Genomic DNA, 17,555 nt, shown 5'->3' with positions numbered 1-17,555 from the left:
TGGAAATGCAGTCTATGCAAATAGAGAGTAAGCCAACTATACTAAAAACTGGAGGGTCAGCAACTTAATAGATGGTAAGCCAGCTACACTAACAAGCAAAGATCTGAGTGAGAATAGCAAGTCAGGAACCTCAGCTAGGCAGAAATCAGAACATACAGGTCCACAGGAGCTCAGAGACCAAAAGTGAAAAAAAAAAAAAAAAATCAAGCAGGCAGATGAGAACCCCAAGGCACAATGGCAAGGCTCCTGAAATGGTAACAAGGTCAAGAAGGCAGGAATCAGGAGATCCACTTTAACCAGCACAGGGGTTGGTGAAAGGACAAGGAAACAGATGTGAGGCCCAAGCAACAAAGCAGTCTAATACTGAAGCAATTTTCTGTCATGGCCAGGAAGTTTCTTGCATGTTTCCTACTGGATCCTTTCCCAGAACTTGGCTAGTGTGATCTTGTGCATAGCAGCAGGCAAACTGGAGCGTCTGGAGAAGAGGTAAAGTAAGGAAGGGTGATCAAGGAAATATTCTCCAGAGCCTGTACTTCTGCTATGATGCCCCCAAATTCCTGCAGTATTCTGCGCCCCATTTATCCTTAAAATCACACTCATATGCTACCTCCTTCCTTAATCCTTCTTTATCCATCTCAACACATCACTCTCTGAATTTTATAGCAATTATTCTTATCCTCTGAGCATTTTAACACAACTGTGTACAGCCCTGCATTTTTTTTCTCATTTCATTCGTCAGCTTCCCCGAAGAGATTCCAAAAACCCAAAGAGCTATGGATTCATGTTATATTTTGATTTTTAGTAGAATATTTCTTAAATGTTTCTGAGAACTCCCTGAATACTGTGATATCACTCTTTACCCAAACAAATGCACAGAAGGGCAAATGCATGCAATATTATATAATTGTGTGAGATCAAGTAACTTATCTAAGATAATTATAATAAGATTCTGCCACTGAATTCAAGGTAAAGGTAAGCAAATAAAAATATGGTTCATGTACCAAAATACAATAGGCCTAGATTTATTCACTTGTGTGAAATATGAAGAACCAGAATAGAAAACACTGGATACTAGTCATTAAAGTGTTGATTAGTATCCACCCATGGATGGATTACTATAGCATTCATTCATTAACTTACTGACAAAATCCATAAACACATTCAATATCCCTGCTATCAAATATTTAGCAGACAGTGGGGCAGGTACTAAATGAAGAGAGGGATACAGAAATGAAAAAGCATCATCTCAGCCTTAGAAAAACCCAGAGAATATAAAATATTTCAGGGCCACCTAGTCGAGCCCAGAAAAACTGCTCAGTCATTTGATGCTGGGTATGGAGAATGAGTAGTAATCCACCAGGCAAAGAAAGAGAAGTTGCAGGTGGCAGCAGGATCTACAGCAGTAAAGACTGGGATATGGGTGAGGGGTAGGGGGGAGATTGGAGAAAGAGAAGGGACAGAAGGGGAGACTGAGCATGGCTTGCTGTTGAAGCATTTGCTGTGCTAAGGAGTTTAGATGTCATCTTGGAAACACTGAGGAGCCATGGCCAATTTTTCAGTAGTAAATTAGTAGGTTTTTATCAGGTTTGGTGGAAAAAAGTAATATTTATTAATTTAGATGATTAATTGCAGACTGTTACTAAGATAATATGCAAATCTAATTTAACTGACACATAACATTCAGGCTTATTCTTTTGTTTCTCAAGTTAGTTAGTTAGTTTGTTTTTTTAAGCCAGCAGATTTTCAAACTATCTTTGAGAATAATTCCAAACACACAGACCATTAGGATGAAGGAGAAATGTCCACAGTAGCCCCGCTTAATGTATTAAATAATGACATACCTAATAACTAATTTGCTGACTGATTGAATTTACACTATTTCCTAGTTATATTTTCTAGATGGATCTTAGTTAAGTTTGAACAAATAAAGTCCTGGCTGGACACCATGTGGGAATCATGGACAGACCACCCAGCAATAGTCACTAGTTGAGGTCTGGCAGCTCTGCATGTGCATCTCTATACTCTCTGAGAACATGGACTACCACTTTATTGAGTTATCCATGTCCCAATGGATCATTAGTCTATCAATTCCACCTTTTTTATATTAAGAAACAGAAAGCCAAAAAAGAAAACAAACCCTGATCTGCTTCCCTCTTGGTTTAGGGTACATTCTAATTTCTTTGTAAAGTATATCTGACAAATGACACATAGTCCACTCTGTGTTCCAAATAAAATAGCACTATTCCAAAATTATAGTGCAAGTTACTCAAGTACAAGAAAATACTGTTTTTATTTAAACTTGTAGAGAGCTAGTATGATTGTCTCATTTGAAAGAGATAAATATTGCTCAATATTTAAAAAAAAAACTTGTAAAACAAACATAAGAAATTTATCTTTATCTGAAATCATGCATGATATAATTTCATGGAAATATTTTGGGGGTAATGACTTTCAAATGGATACAGGAAGAATGTTATTAAAAAGAACAAAGATTAGGAAATACACTGTAGCACATAATCCTGCAGTGGGGAAGGGAACAGTCTCTTATGATCTAATAGGATTTTTCCATTCTTAACTTGGTTAATCTTAGACACAAAGCAAATAAATCATTCTTGGTTTCTAAAGTCCATGGTGATACTCAAAGGAAATTAATTCCTGTTGCTAAACATGGTTCATAAAAACATATTATTAAAGTCAGCTCAATGAAAATTCTAGATTTATTACCAGTAAATGGGATGTCACTTTTCCCCTAAAATAAAGGATTTTCCCATCCCTTTCCAAAGAGTTTCTAACACAAAAGTGGCTTTCCAATATTGGGAAATAGATGTCACATGTGGTAGAATGACAAAGGTATGATACTGGCATAATGAAGAGCTTGGTAAACTCAGTGTGGTTTACTGAGTTTTCAAAGGCCAGTCCTTGAAAACTGAAAGCAGAGTGCTTCCTTCAGAAAAATCCAGGTACGCCATCACTTTAAAATGTGAGGAGAAAAGAGCCTGATTACTAGTCAAAGTGTGATTAAAATTCTTACCAAACAAGCCACTAGCTACTACAGTGGAACTGAAATGTTCTCATCACTTAAAAAATATTTATTTAGAAACGAGTTGTATCCCTCTAAGTGTTCAAAATCAAAGACAGGCACTTACATGAATGCACATATATTAAAACATGGATTAAACATGCAGGGCAAATACATAATGGAAAATGAGGCATTAGTATTTCTCAGTTAAAAGGTAGAGCACTGTAGCCAGGATGCAACATATGTACCTGGATTGAGGACAGAACAGCTATGGAAACTCTTGCTCCCAACTGAATAAACTATGTGGAAAGAGTGTGGTCTTTGGTCAATCAGAAGAGTTTGATGAAAGATCAAAGATTTCAAAATCTGTTAGAAAGTTCACAAAACAGGTATAATCTGTAAGTTTCCAGAGGTGGGTGGTTAGAGAAGAGATGAGAAGCAAGGAATGGAGTAGGGCTCAAAGTTCTGGAAGGAAGAAATGACTTGGATAACTGGTGTGTTGAAGGGAAGGGATCAGTAAAGACTGAGTGACTCAAACCAGGGGTCTGCCTAGACTCCTCTTTTTCTCTCACAGGAAACATCCAGCCCAGCAGCAAATCCTGTTGGCTTTACCTTCAAGATATAGCACAAACCTGAAACCTCTTCTCCCCACTACTAATCCCCTAGTTTAAGCCATCCCTATCTTTCCCCTGGACGCTTGCAAAGGCATCTTCACTGTTCTCTTTGTTTTCACTGTTCCCCACCATCTACTTTTCACCGCAGCCCATCCTCCACCCAGCAGCCAAAACTTTATAATGACTTCTTATCACACTTAGAATGAAACAAAAACTGTTTATCATAAGCAACTGGACATTACATTATCAGGCCTCTACTTCTCCCCCCAGCCCCTCCGTTCCCCCATCTGGCTAAACTGAATTTCCTGCTGGTTTTCAAAACAAAATCCCAGTCACCTGCTAGTTCATGCAACACTGAAATTGGGCTATGTACAGACACTGATTACTCTTCTGTCCTCTCTCAGGGGAATTTGCTCTTAAAATTGAATTACAGAAATGTATATTTGGGAATAAAAACAGCAGTGATTTAGTCAATTACAGACAAACAAAGGAGTCTAATACAGTGATTTACCTGATTATAAACAAACAAAGGAGTCTAATACAGGCATTTTCAAATTCATTTTTAAGATAAGAACAATAAGCGTTTGCTACAGAAAGACAAACAGAAATGGCCTATTGCTGTAAGTGAATATACTCCTTCTGAAGTAGGAGATATGTTCACCAATACTGTACTCATGGGAATGAACAGAAGAGAAATGGTAAAAAAAAAAAAGAGAGAGAGAGAGAAACAGGGTTGCAGGTGCCAAAGTGTGCCAAATATACCTAATGGAGCTGGGAAAAGTGGAGGAGAGAGGGCTCTAGCCTGAGGTGCAAGGTGTGAACAACAGAAACACAGGAGTCTGCAGGTATCTATCAGCACAAATGACTGTCACATACACCACCCTCAGGGTTTGTGGCTAAGTAAGAAAGTTGGATTCCTAGCATCCTTGCATCCTTTCCCAATATGTGTATCACAGAGTGTGTTTTCCCACAGAAACCATGCTATGACATAGTGAGGCTTCCTGAATAGACCACAGAATTCTATCTAATCCATGATATTGCTGGGATAATGCATGTTTTTAATAAGGAAGATACTGACATCAACTAAACACTAATTAAATACCAAAGTGTTGAGCTCTATACTTTATCTCATTGAAAAATTTATTTTATATCCTTATACATTTATTTGTATATCACAGCCATACTACGGATTAAATTATCTCTTGGGAGAAAGCAAAAGACTCTAAATCCTAATTTAAAAAATTATTTGCATCCTAAACCCCTGAGTATGGTCAAACTGCTAAAATGCACAGCACCCGCAAATCAGAAGTTGAGAATTATGTAAGTAGTCTGAGCAAAAGTCAAATGGGTTCACACTCATTCCCAAGGGGAGAGCTCTTTGGTACAAAGGTTTGAAGGCAATGGAGGTGTGGCTAGAAATATCACACCACATGAGAAAGGCAGCTGGATTTCTCAACTTTGGTCTAGATGAATACTTGACTGTATTCACTTACTTCCTTTGGCCTGAAGCTGGCCAGAATCTGAAAAATATACCTTCCTAAATGGGTAAAGTCAGAACTAAGATGAATCTAACTGCCTTGAAATGTTCCACATTTATGAATACTCACAAATTAACCTGTTAAAAGTACTTAAAACTGTGCCTTTGTCCTATTTAAACCACTATGAAATCAACTGACAGCCATGTTTTCTACTTGGGCCCAGTGGTCAAAAAAAATCCTTAACCAGGAACCAGTAAAGTCCCCGATTTGGAGAAAGCCTAACACCCTAGTCACAAAGTGACTAGACTTTGCAAACCTGAAATAATTACATCTCCCAAGGAAAAATGTAGCAAAATCTTTAAGAATGGGGGAAGCTTGCTGAGGGAGAAATTAACTCCTGCACATCCTAATAAAATTCTATAGCGCGAAATCCTTGAAAGCAAATTTCCCAAAACTTAACAGAAACTTATTCTGGGTGGTGGTAATACGAGACTGTTATTTTATTCTTTGTAATTTTTTCGGTATGTTTTAATTTTCCAAAAGAAAATGTTGCTATGTAAGAATCTATGCCTTATTCTCTTCGGTTCCAACCATTCTTCTCCTTTTAGGACAAAGATCACAAATGCAAATGCCTATAAGGCCCAACAGCTAATATAAGTGAGGGAGGCCTGCAGGACAGGAATTACGTCAAACCAACAAGCACATACCCGTGTCAAGAGTCAGCTGTTCCTTGGAGCCAGCTCATAGCTACTGCAAGTAGTGATGCTGTCAGATTTAAAGTTTTTTTGAACTAAAAATCTGGATTTCTGCTGAAATTTCCTAATTTTTAAATCTTGGTAAATGATTTAAATTAAAAAAAAAAATTCAGTTGAAGGGCCAAACAAAAGGGATTTTCAAAGGTGATTTTGCCCATAAAGTTCAAGGTATGCATTGGTCTGTTTTGTATACAAACCCATATTCACATTAATGTCTGAGAAGCTTGGTTTTAGATTAAAGAAAAGAATGGCAGTAGTCTGTGTGCAGGAGTCTGGGCATCCAAGCAAAGCCTTTCAGAGAACTATTAAATACTCATCTAAATGGACATATCCCTATTTAAGAGCAGATAAAGTATTACTTTCTGCTAGTAAAATTTATTCCATTCTATTTATCATTAACTCTCCACCCCCATGTTAATAGATTAAACAAGATTAGTGGAGTGATGACATCTAAAACAGGGGCTAGGTGATATAACTTTACTCAAATAAAGTTTGAAAAAAAAACTCAAATAAATAAAAGAAGTATGTGTGTTTTTCTTATATTGTCTATCCAACATGAAATTTGTGGTGAGAAAAAGTGCAAGGAATAGTCAGTCAAAGGGAAACCAGAGGGATCAATAGGCACAAAGCCATACTCTCTTCCTTTTTTTTTTTTAAGTAGGCTCCATACCCAGCGTGGAGCCCAACGTGGGGCTCGAACTTACGACCCTGAGATCAAGACCTAAGCTGAGATCAAGACCTGAGCTAAAATCAAGAGTCGGACACTTAACCAGTTGAGCCACCCAGGCGCCCCAGCCATACTCTCTTTTAAAGAACTGATGGCATCACCCCAGGTAGACAGGTTGGTGAGGTGCATTAGATGATGGGCAAGGTTAGCTTGCCCAAACTCCAGCAGGCTAAGATGCAAGAGGCTCATTCTTGAGACCAGACTGCTCAGTGAGGTAGATAAGATTGGGGAAGTGGCAGGGGGAGGGGAAGGAATGGACAGTGAAAGTCTGGACGGTGCAGGAGGTGGGCACACCATGCCTGGAGAAACCTAGAAGTACAGTCAAAGAAAGGAGAAAAACCAAAAGTATCTGCAGTGTAAAAATTAGGGTGCAAAGAAAGAGAATGAAATGAGGCAGAGAGAAGAAAGCCAAATTCTTATGTTAGAGAGGTGCTGAGGTCATAGCCAGCAGAGAACAGGGCCCAAAGTCAGACCCTGGGAAAAAGGCAAGAACGTAGGCTTTTGGTATGGGAAGAGGCAGACTAATAACAGGTTTCCAGATGCAGCTTGATTTTCTCAACTTTGTTGCTTTTGGCCATGTAGGGGAGGTTTACCTATTGAGGGCCAGATAGAAGAGAGAACATAGCCTCAGATAGGTATGGAGAGTGATCTATTCCTTAAGTAAACTCCAGGCCAGAAAACAGCATCTCAAAGGTCTCGGGATTGACCTTGGACAGAGCAGCGTATCTTCAACTGAAGGTGAAAAATACTGTGATTCATCTGCCAGTAAGTTTGCTATCTGATATATTTCTGCTAAAACCCAGCATCCAGGAAGTTCAACTGTTTCGTTTACTTTGCAAACAGGGTACAATCAGGAAACTATTTAAAGAAAGAGTTAAAAAAAGTTTTCCAGAAGCTAAACACTTTTTTTTCTATGTCATGTGTGACCCTTGAACTTCATGTTTACATAAAAAAGACAGGCAGCGGCTTAACCCTAACTGATTTCCAAGAATCTGTGATACCATCCCCAGTTCCTTTGGTTCAGTTACTTTTAACCAGTTACCAGCATTTAAACTTATTCAAGCATGCTAAAAATCAGACACAATGAAAATGCTAACCTACATGAAGTTGTGAAACTTTTGATTTGGAGGAAAGTGTTTCAGCAAATCCCAAATCCCAGTGATGACATCTGCTGTGAAGGTGAGAATACAGTAATGACTCAACACTGACTAAGGGAATTAAACTGTGGAATCTGCTGGCTTATCAGGCTTTAAAAAAAAATTTCTATGACCAACTTGAAAGTAGGAGGTAAATTAAAATATGTTAGGCACATAAGGCAATGAAATGACCACTGAGGACCCAACAAAAGTGAATCGCTGAGATCCTCCACTTGCTGGCCCAAGCACAGTGATTAAAGTCATTGGAGGCTCTTAAGTTCTGGTTCTAGACAGAACCTGTTATCCATTCTCTTTGCCTGCAAAGGATCTTCAGCATCAAATAGTCACACCTGACAGAAGGAAATCAACTTGAAATTCACATTAATTCTTTGAAGTGTTTTCAGGGATTAAGGCATATAAATGTACCTACGTGACAATGGAACTGGACGCACTTGGAAAAGTAATGCTGCACCCACTTACACAAGAGCATTTCTTAGGGTACTTGCCAAGCAATTGTGTTCACCTGAAATTCTCTGTCTTACTTTTAAGATCCTACTGGGCCTGGAAGGAACTGGATAAAGGCAATCAACTCCAGGAAAGTCAGATTCAGATCAGCAGGGGCTGGGTGGACAGGGCATGCCACCCTCTGACCTCATCCATCACTACTGTTACAGGCTTTAGTAAGTCACACCAAGTCCCCAAAGCTGTGCTTCCCTCTCCTATGGTGTTAAGCTACATGAGCACCCCATCCCATCTATACATTCTCTAAAGGAAAGGCAAGTTGGAAAAAAGTTTCTTACCCTCTCACTAAGCAAACACAAGCCAAAGGAAGCCTCAGAGACAAAATAATAGCCCTCAAAGAAGGAATATCTGTGTGTTCAGATGAATAAAGCCAGTAAATGGAGAGGCATATAAGTTCTCATCATCTGGGATCCCCTAAAAAAGGAAAATAAATGTATTTCTCTCCTCGCCCCACTTCTTTTTCTTTTCCTGATTGCTAACCGCACATAGGTAGAAAGTTATTTTCCAGGTAATTCAGTCCTGATATAATATTAAGATACTAGAATGCAAAACGTCCAAGTACCTTTTGGGGGTACAAAAAAGGGAAAACCTGGCTGTTAAGGAGAGTTAATAATATATCGAGTGCTGATGTTTTGTGAGGCACTGTGCTAAGCCTGCAGTACTTCATGGACACCTCATATAATGAATTTAATTCTAAAGTATAGTGAATTATATACACATATATGTACATCCACACTTTACTATTCCAAACACTTAACAGTATATTATGCACATTTAATAGCTGATCAAACAGGCACAAAATTAACAAATAACAAGTAAGGGTATAAGATCCAGATCTCCTGAATTCTGTATCAACACTGACAGTGAATCATATTTATATGCGGTCTTTCCTTCTATAGGTTAATTTTCATTTGTCTGAACTAAATTAATTTACAAAATTAAATTTCAATTTATATTATAAATGTTTATATTTATACAAAATATATATTAAATGTGCTAAACTTTGTGCTGGCTCAGTGGCATTCTGGATTCAATACTATAGCTCTAAGGTAAGACATTTTCCTCTCTCAAACACGTGTACAAACAACAAAACAGGAGGGAGTCTTAATGAGAAGTAGCTATTTTGGAAGCAAATACATATAAAAGAAAACATTCTGTAAAGGCAAGACTCAAATTTCATAATTTGTCCAAACTTGAGGTTTGTGCTTCCTGGGCCTTCATAGTCTACACCCTGTGTTGGTCAGCTTGCCAACAAGATTATACCATAAGGGACACTTCATCTAGCCCTGGCAGTCCCCTCCTTGAGTATTTAACACTGTTTTGTGCTGGTGTGGTAACAAGAAGTTCATGACAAGGTTTATATTTTAGTTTTTTTCTTGAGAAATCACAGTGCTTATTTTTTCACTCACATGGGATATTTATTTTACTATGTTAGTTTCACTTCTAATACATATATATTGAAACCATAAAGATAAAAACACAGCAGTCAAGAACCAAATACATTGAGTGGTTGTCACTTGTCTCAATTCTGAAGAATGAGCCCCAATGCTTAGACACTGAGTAGCAGCAAGTAATTCACTGTAACATCAGATTTATTTGTTTTTAAATTTGATCACTTTGGGTGAAATTTATAAGTCCAAGAAACATAAAGAGATAAATTTCTTTCCTTAGACTTTGAAATATCTCAGAAAGAAATGTCAGATCTACTGCATTTAAACTAATTTATGATAGTTTTAAAAAGTATATAGTCCTTGGGGCACCTGGGTGGCTCAGTTGGTTAAGTGTCTGCCTTCGGCTCAGGTCATGATCCTGGGGGATAGTGGGGAGCCTGCTTCTCACTCTCCCTCTGTCCTCCCCCCACTCATGTGCGTGTTCTCTCTCTCACTCTCTCTCTCATCTCTCTCAAAAACAAACAAAATCTTAAAAAAAAAAAGTATATAGTCCCACAATTTACATTTTCAACCACAGTAAATCCACTTAGTTTGACTGATAGTCAACCATATCAGAAGCTGGGGTTCAAGCACTTATCTGTGCCCCTATTAGCACATCTCATTCTAGTGAAGGGCACAAATCTATAGACAAAACAACTTCCAATTCAACTATTTGCACAAAATTAATAGATAAATGCAGTATTCAATTAAAGCAAAGTGTGGATACTATCCTCTCAATGTGCTACTCCTAACTGCTTGCTTACATATGTCTTACATGATCTTGGCTGTAAGCTCCATGTTACTTATACATTTCCCAAACTGGAGACATCATCAGCAAATTAAGTTATTTCAAAATTAAGTAGCGAAAATAATGACATTCGCATCAGCTAGTCCTTTAACTTGAAATTTACTCTGTTACGAAGAGGCAGATGGTCTATGCATTTTACTAAACTGAGAAAAAAGAAAATAAATTTTAAATTTTAAAGACATGCTATGCCAAGGCCCTGCCCACCTCTTGGCCCCATTTTCTAAGACTTCCTGTCTTGTGCACTAAGTGATAGCTATCCTGTCCTTTCTGTTGCTCAAGCATGTCAAGCTTGTTCTAGCCTCTGGGCCTTCCTTTGCTCTTGCTATTTTCTCTGCCTCAAATGTTCCTGCCTCAATTTTTGCATTTCCTCTCAGTTCACATGTCATCTCCACAGTGATGCCTTCTCTAACAGCATATCACTCCAACTGATTTTGACCATAACACTCACCACTACCTGAAGTGTGTTTATTTACCCCTTTATGTCAGTCTCAAATGTTAAGGTATTTATGCCCAGAGTAGAAGCCCTGCCCCTTTTTGTTCACCACTGTGAACATGGTTGCTTGGCCTTTATTAGAAACTCAATAAATATTGATTAATGTAATGAATGGTTAAAATTAATCTAATGAAAGCACTCTGATTAAAGGACCAAATTTAGGAAACAAGACCTTGCTTCTTAATACCGATATTCCTAATTTAATGAAAATTTATCTTGAAGAAATTCAAGGTAAATAATAAATTAGGTTCCACATTCATTCTTGGGAATAGATACCCATGCAATGCCCATGCCTGCGTGCTATGCCGGTTACACTCAGGGAGCCCGATGGAATCTGAGAAGCCAACGCGCCCTGCACCGTCAGTGACTGATGCACTCTTAACAAAGTCATGAAATATTGGGGAAATAAAGAGTTATCTTGGAAACAGAACAGTCAAAGCTTATTAGTCTACTCAGTTTTGTCAGCCAGCCAACATACAGTGCTCCCCACCAGCCTCAGTAAATCTTCAACTCACTAAGCAAAGCAAGCTAGTTCACCTACTCACTTTATATCCTGCTGTGTTTGGGGTGCAGTTAAAATTACATCAACTTGTGCAGGTATTCCTGATGTTTTATAAAGTGATCAGCAAGAGCAGATGGGGCAGGCAGGAGTATGAAAAGAATAATGAAATTGAATACAGATCTGGGAGTTTGAAAGAGGTCTGAGAATGATGAGAACCTTTGCCAAACCTTAAGCTTTAGAACGTACTGCTTCTTCCTTGAGAACAGCATGTGCTACAGGGTGGGGCAAAGTGATTTTACTGCCAGATTTTTGATGCTGTGCTCAATTTAGTTTTCATTGTTTGCACTGGGGGCTTATTTTGGTATTCCTGGTAATATAGGAGAATATCTATTAATATTTTGAGTCTTTATTAGAGTTTAAGTATAAGCTATAATTTAGCTTTAGATAATCTTTTAAAAGTATGCTGAATTTCTAAGTGGGATTTATTTTTACATTCAGATCCTTCTCTTTATGTCTCCCCATACCAGTTTTCAAAGCAACACTGGTGAAGAATTTTAAAAATGTATCTACACCTAAAATACTGGAAATGCATTGAAAAGTGTGAATAATACAATCACAATCTTCATATGAACAACTTTTTGTTACAGTAGAACTTGTGAAAAATAAATATTGAATTAGCGAATCTTTCTTAATTTAATACTTATTCTTTTTTTTTTTTTTAGAGACCACATGCATGTGCACGAGCAATGCGGAGGGGCAGAGGGAGAGAGAGAATCTTAAGCAGACTCCATGCCCAGTGCTGAGCCCAACTGGGGCTCGATCCCTGAGACCATGTTCTGAGTCGAAATCAAGGGTCGGATGCCTAACCAACTGAGCCACCCAGGCACCCCTTATTATTAATTCTTGAGAATAAAACTATATATAATGGATTCAGATTCTTTTATAACATGCTGAAAATTTAACTGATACAGATGGTTCTCTTTGGTTCTGAAACTCTCATAAGTACTTACATACTAAAAAAAACACAGAGGGATGATATCTACTAGATTTAACAAAAAGTTCTTAAAATATAGAGAATATTTATTTATTTATCACAGATTTTATTTTTAAGTAATCTTTACCCCCAACATGGAGCTCAAACCCACCACCCCAAGATCAAGAGTCACATGCTTTACCGACTGAGCCAGCCAGGCACCCCAACACAGAGGACATTTAAAAGAAATGCAGTATTGTTACTTTCAAATGCTGGTAATGAAGTGTTAACGTTAAATACGTGCTTTTAAAATTATTATTTTAATATAATTATATTAATTTATATAAATTGTAAGACTGTTATGTAATCAGCCCGTAAATTATAGGCAAACAGATATGGCTAATATGGGTTTATGGGCTGATTACATGAGTCTTAAAACTTGTTGAACAGTTTGATTTTAAATAGCCTAAACATATTATGGTACCTAGCCTTCAAGAAGGCCCAATGACATCCAGCTCCTACAGTGAATCAAGTGTGTAGTCCCCTCCCATAGTGAACCAGGGGTGTTCTGGGTGACCAGTAGAATATGGGAGAAGAGATGGTATATGACTTCCAACATAATTCAGCTTTCATTTTGGTCATGCTCATTCTCCCTCTTGTAACATTCTCTCTGTAGGAAGCCCAACATTATGTTGAACAATCCTATAAAATGTCCAGAATATGAGGGTCTGATGCCTTCTAACTGCAGGAGTAGGCAGTGAGGAATTTGGCCTTTGGCCAATGGGCAGATGAGTAAGCCATCTTGGGAAGAGAGTTTCTGGTGAAGTCAAGCATTTGGATAACTGCAGCCCTCACCAATAGTGTGACTGCAACATCATGCAACAGCCTGGGCCAAAATCACCCAACAAAGCTACTCCTGGATTTCTGACCTTCAGAATTAAATGTCTGTCATTTAAACTGCTAAGTTGTGGTATAATTTGTTATGTAGCAATAGGTAACTAATATACACGTCCTCTTGCAACTTATCTGCCCTCTTATCCACCTTGGCCAAAAGCCAAAATCAACTGGATAAGTTTTGATTGAAGATTATAGTTAGAAATAAGCTGTATTTTGGACATTTCTTAAGGAATGAATGAGTATGTAAAAATTATTTATAAAAGTATCTAATACTTATATATCCTGGTTTGGAATTTACCTGTGCAGTATTTTTTTCTTTAAAGATTTTATTTATTTATTTATTTGAGAGAGAGAGAGCACAAGCAGGGGGAGCAGCAGAGGGAGAGGGAGAAGCAGGCTCCCTGCTGAGCACAATGCGGGGCTCGATCCCAGGACCCTTAGATCATGACCTGAGCCGAAGGCAGACGCTTAACCAACTGAGCCACCCAGGTGCCCCTTACCTGTGCAGTATTAATGAATAGTGTTAACACACAAAAAAATATATGTAAAAGTCTAGAAAATACAAACTCATATTTTGTGACAGGAAATAGATCAGTGGTTGGCTGGAAATGAAAGAGTGGGGTGAAGAATTACCAAGAGGTCAGAGGAAATTTTGAGGGGTGATGGGTATGTCACAATCTTGACTGTATTCACAGTCTTGACTGTATTGATGATTTTATAGGTATATACATATATATACGTCAAAACTTAACAAATTGTACACTTTAAATGTGTATACTTCACTTTTCAAAAATGTTCAATATAGCTGTTTTTCCTTTTTTTAATTTTTAAAATTTTTGTAAAGATTTATTTATTTATTTATTTAAGACAGTGGTGGGGGAGGGGCAGAGGGAGAATATCTTCAAGCAAATGCCCCATTGAGTGCGGAGCCTGATATGGGGCTCTCTCATGACCCATGAGATCATGACTTGAGCTGAACCCAAGAGTTAGACACTTAACATATTGAGCCACCCAGGTGCCCTAATACAGCTGTTTTTAAATACCTGCCCACTATATCTACAATTTACCTAATTTTCAAATTTCCAGGTCTGAAAGTTATTAGACTTGTTACTTTGGGATCTAGAAAATTAAGAGATTGGTAGTTTTATTATATATTATTCTATCCTTATATCACTGAAGCATTTTATAAGCTATTATAATCTGTGTTGGAAAATCTGATTCAGAGTACTAGTATAATCAAATCAAAACATCTTCTTAAAATAAGAGAAATTCATTATGGGAAACATGTTGAAAAATATGAAGACAGGTGATTTCATGTTCACATGTAGTCTTATAGTATTGAGAATAGTGGGAACTTCAAAGCACAGGAATTGAACAAATCTATAATGATTTTTTAAGGCCACAAAAGATTACCTGATACTTTCCTCAAAAGCTCATTTAGAGTTCTAGTCAATGCTCTCCAGGAAAATTGACCCTTTAGCCTTTAAATCCTAATGGGTAAAATTTAAGTTGCATTTTTTGCTCTGAACACATAACTTTTCAACATAGATAAAAAAACTATCAAGGTGATGTAATCATATATGTCACTTACCCATGTTAAAATCAAAGTTTCCACATTAATTAAATTAAGTAATTACTACAAAGACAGCACTGCATGCCAAATTAAAAATATATATACATAGATAAACAATGATAGCAGATGGGTTTATGTCATTTGCCTCCTTACATTGACAATAACATCACATTTAACCTATTTTAATGACATCTAAAATAGAAATCATTCTGGGGCCTCCGGGTGGCTCAGTCATTTGAGCATCTGCCTTCAGCTTAGGTCATAATTCCGGGGTCCTGGGATAGGCCCAGCGTTGGGCTCTCTGCTCAGTGGGGAGCCTGCTTCTCCTTCTGCCTCTGCCTGCCGCTCTGCCTACTTGTGCTCTATCTCTCTGTCAAATAAATAAAATCTTAAAAAAAAGAAAAACAACAGAAATTATTCTAAGATTAAGAAAAATGGTACTTTCATACAATATCTAAGTAAAATTTTATGGACATCATTAATTTTGGTAACATATTCAGTAAAACATTTAAAATACAATATTCTGTAGGGTATTTTATTATTTTATCATGCCACAATCATCCTCTATTGTCAGGAAGCTGGAGAATTTTCTCTCCAAATATACTTTCCATATCTTTTTAAAAATATTTTTTATTAAATATTTTTATTTATTTACTTGAGAGAGAGAGAGAGAGCACAAGCAGGAGGAGGGCCAGAGGGAGAGGGAGAAGCAGGCTTCCCGCAGAGCAGGGAGCCTGACGTGGGGCTCAATCGCTGGACCGAGGGATCATGACCTGAGCCAAAGGCAGACTCTTAACAGGCTGAGCCACCCAGGTACCCCTATTTTCTATATTTTTAAAATAAATGGAATGCTATCATTATCTTAATTCTATTTACACTTTTAAGATTAAAATGTTACTGAAAGTATTTGGTTTTCTTTTAGTAACACATACATACTAATTTAATTTTCTTAATCAATGATATTTAAAATATTGTTATCACTTTTTAATTGCTGAATTCCAAACACGATTCCCTGGCTTGATAATGAAACCCAAATTGATTTTTTTAAATTATGAAATATTGAAAACATTATGAAAATGAGAAGAATATAAAATATCACCAGCTCCTCATCACCCAGATATAATAAACATTTTTCAAATTTTCTTCAAATTTTTGGTGTTTAAACAAATAAAATATTACAGGTCAGAGCATCTCCTGTGCCGCCCAGGGGAGCGAGCTCTGGGCATCTCGCGGTGTGGCCACTCCTCAGGGCCAAGAGTAGGGAAGCCGAGTTAGAGAAACCCCCAGACCTGAGCGCAGCCTCTTCCCACCACCCGAACCACTATAACCCTCTTCAACAAGGGCCTTTATTACAGTCTTTTAGCGGAGGTCAAGAACAAGATCGCTTCCAAGTATGATCATCAGGCAGGGGAAGATCTTCGAAATTAGACAGAAGAGGTGACAAGCATTCACACTGGCATCAACTTTCTGCTGGGCTTCAAAGATGGCATCATCTTCTGCGAGCTCATAAACTACAGCCAGGGCTCAGGGAAGGTTAATGAGTTCTTGTTAAACTGGCCTCAGTTGGAGAATATTGGCAACTTTATTAATGCTACTCAGGCTTATGGCATGAAGCCATAGGACATATTTGAAGCAAATGATCTTTTTGAGAATGGAAACACGACACAGGTTCAGACTACACAGTTGGCTCTGGCAGGTCTGGCTAAAACAAAAGGATTCCATACGACATTAGGGTTACGTATGCCAGAAAACAAACAAGAACGTTTTGAAGAAGGAAAATTAAAAGCTGGCCAACGTGTAAATGGTTTGCAACAAATGCGCCAGCCAGGCAGGTAGGACAGTATGGGACCAGGAGGCAGCTTTATGATCCCCAAATGCAAACTGAGAAACCTTTAGAGCAGACCACAATTAGTCTGCATCTGGGCACCAACAAAGGAGCCAGCCAGGCGGGGATGTTAGCACCAGGTTCCAGAAGAGATATCTATGATCAGAAGCTGACCTTACAACCAGCAGACAACTCAACAATTTCTCTACAGATGGGAACCAACAAAGTTGCTTCCCAGAAAGGAATGAGTGTGTTTGGGCTTTGGGGGGCAAGTATATGATCCCAAATACTGCACCGCTCCCACAGAACCTGTCATTCACAATGGAAGCCAAGGAAAAGGAGCAAATGGGTCTGAAATTAGTGATAGTGATTATCAGGCAGAACACCCAGATGAATATCATGGAAAGTACCAAGATGACTACCCGAGAGATTATCAATAGGGCGACCAAGGCACTGATTATTAGACTGACACAGAGGAGCTCAGTATTTAGCCCACTGTTTTTATTCAGTGAGAACCAAGCCAGCCTTGAGTAACTTTTATCTTGTCTTCCTAAAACACTATTATGCTTTTTGTACCTAAAGGAAATACTGCCTTTCATACATTCCCTTTTCCTTTTTCTGCCTCTTCCCTAAACAGTTGCCTTTTAGTGCTGTAAGAGTTCAATCCTACAGCAGAAGCAATAACTCGCATATGAAGTAAAAAGGAATACTATGGAAGGGGAGTACTCTTGTACAGCCAATTCTCTTATTAAAGACCTATGCATTTTTACAATCTACTTAATAAACTGAGATTTTCAAACAGT

General features: G+C 38.0%; 1 protein-coding gene and 1 pseudogene across 1 annotated transcript in view; one reads left to right on the top strand and one right to left on the bottom strand.

The window, feature by feature from the left end:
- ADGRV1 (adhesion G protein-coupled receptor V1) overlaps positions 1-17,555 on the bottom strand; it is a 521,249-nt gene that overhangs the window by 229,015 nt on the left and 274,679 nt on the right. The gene's annotated exons all lie outside the window — the stretch shown is intronic.
- Positions 1,342-17,192, top strand: LOC110584797 (annotated as a pseudogene).

Source organism: Neomonachus schauinslandi, chromosome 7 (assembly GCF_002201575.2).
Source record: "Neomonachus schauinslandi chromosome 7, ASM220157v2, whole genome shotgun sequence".
Classification (NCBI taxonomy): domain Eukaryota; kingdom Metazoa; phylum Chordata; class Mammalia; order Carnivora; family Phocidae; genus Neomonachus; species Neomonachus schauinslandi.
This window is presented reverse-complemented; position numbering and strand designations above follow the sequence as displayed.